General features: G+C 46.2%; 1 pseudogene; it reads right to left on the bottom strand.

Moving 5' to 3' along the window:
- LOC116219762 overlaps window positions 1–2,500 on the bottom strand; it is a 61,278-nt pseudogene that overhangs the window by 11,340 nt on the left and 47,438 nt on the right.

Here is a 2,500-nt window from a genome sequence, read left to right as displayed (position 1 = left end):
GACAGCCTAAAGCCTTGCCAAACATTTCATTTTCAAATCAAAGTCAGCAATGAGACATGGGGTTATAAACAAATGAATTAATAATAAATTCATAAAAAGTGTATAAATATAGTATATTATTTATTAGAATATATCATTACTCAATGCGTTATGAATGATTACAAAGGACATAATCACCATGGCCTGCGGCGGACGTCGTAAAGGTCTATCTTATTGGGGGTCTTTCGTGAATCCATCCAAGGTGAGGCTAAGAGTAGGGAGGAGGAGACAGGAGGGAAAGAGAAAAGGAGAGAGAGGAGAGGATGAGGGAGAGGAACAGAGAAGAAAAAAAGAATGGATGTATTGAAGAGAAGAAAAAGTGGAGACAGGTGAATGGGTAAGGAAAGGAGAGGACAAGAAGTGAGGACAAAGGAAGAGACACACACGCACGCGCGCGCGCCCACACACACACACACACACACACACACACACACACACACACACACACACAAACCCAAATTGTTTTACACACAGCAATTATCTAGGAAAGTATAAAATAGATATTGATCGCCATGCCAATGCACATTACTTTAAGCTTGATTTGGATGGCCATAAAGCTCTACAGAGAGCCGCAAAGCACATGGTGTCCTGACAGGCCTTAGGTACAGTATGGGTTGGCAGCATAGAGCCCTTGTCATGCTGTCACTTTTATCCAATTACACTTTGCACTGGTCTGACTAACGGAGTCTGCTGACGCTGCAAAAAGCTGAAAATAAATTAACATGATTGACATGTACTCGTAGACACACACAAATTCACACAAAGGCACACACACACACACACAGACATTTGCAGAAACACCCCCCCCCCCCCCACCCCCCACACACACACACACACTCAACACCCTACTGATTAGAACTGGTGGTTGTACAAATGAATACACAGTGATGTTAAGCATACGCTGGTCTCAGATCAGAGCAATCAGTGTTTTACTAAAGGTCGCAGACTCCTCACCAGGGCCATCATTAAGAGCCAGCAGGGCCACTGAGGCTTGCATGGCTGACATTTGAATTTAGATAACATTCATGGGGAAATGTCAGTGTATGTTTATCTGGGGACAGAAGCTAAGTTTGCCAATTAGGGGAATGAAATTAGTGCAGAGACAAACAAAAATAAACCAGTGCGCACACACACACACATATACATGCACTCACACACACACACACACACTCACTCACACACACACTTCATTGGAGACTCTGCTGAGAAATCTGCTGAGACATGCTGCATTCAGGTAATTATATCCACCGTTAGAAACGTGCATAGTGGCAGATAATCACACCCAGGCATCATCATGCACACAAATATATATGTCTACACACACACACACACACACACACACACACACACCAAAACACACGTGTGCACACACACACACACACACACACACACACACACACACACACACACACACACACACACACACACACACACACACACACACACAGCTACCTGGATAATAGCGTGCAAGTCCTGTGGCGCTGCCGAACACCTGCCAGAGTAGAGTGGGGTCCTCCTCTCTATTTTTCTTAAACACATCCTCCAGAGCTTCTGTCCAGTTCAGCTCATTCAGCACAATGGTAGCTGTAAACAAACAAACAAACAAACACACACACACACACACACACACACACATACAGAGGTAATTATATCCACTATTAGAAACTTCTCCAGTGTTGGTGATGTTTCTTTATCACCAGGAGAAAGCCATACATGGACAGACGCACACACCCGGGTACACACACACACACGCACACACGCACACGCACACGCACACGCACACGCACACGCACACGCACACACTCTCATTTCCCTATATTTCTTTTTTCATAATAGTTACGTGGCAACAGTGAACTATATTTCAACACCTGTTTAACATTAGACAACCTCAAGAGGACATGTGTTATTTAAACCGATTACCCCAGACAAAATCTCACAAAACCACCACCTTCAACCTTGTTAATGAAAGGTATGTGGGGAGCCTCTATGTGTCCCTTCATTCCAGACATGGATATATATATATATATGTATGTATTCTGAATGCTTTGCACAGCCATGTCTCTTGTCTCTGTGCGATGGAAACCAAGAACAGCATGACCCTCCCTGTGGCGAGGCATCACAGGAGGAGCCAGCGGGGGGGGGGGGGGGGGAAGAGAGCCTCTCCTCCACAGGCAGCCTCTTCACCCAGCCCCCTGCCTGCCTGCCTGCGCCCGCCTGCCCGCCTGCCTGCCTGCCTGCCCGCCTGCTGGGGTGGTGGCGTCTTTATCACACCCTCTATGATCTCCCTTACCTTTACCTACAATCTGCTTTTCTCTGCTCCTGTGAGAGTGAGTGAGTGTGTGTGTGTGTGTGTGTGTGTGTGTGTGTGTGTGTGTGTGTGTGTGTGTGTGTGTGTGTGTGTGTGTGTGTGTGTGTGTGTGTGTGTGTGTGTGTGTGTGTGCGTGAATGCTTGTTTGTGTGA

This window comes from Clupea harengus, chromosome 3 (genome assembly GCF_900700415.2).
Source record: "Clupea harengus chromosome 3, Ch_v2.0.2, whole genome shotgun sequence".
NCBI lineage: Eukaryota > Metazoa > Chordata > Actinopteri > Clupeiformes > Clupeidae > Clupea > Clupea harengus.
Note: the sequence above shows the minus strand (reverse complement) of the source record. Positions and strands in the feature narration are given on the sequence as shown.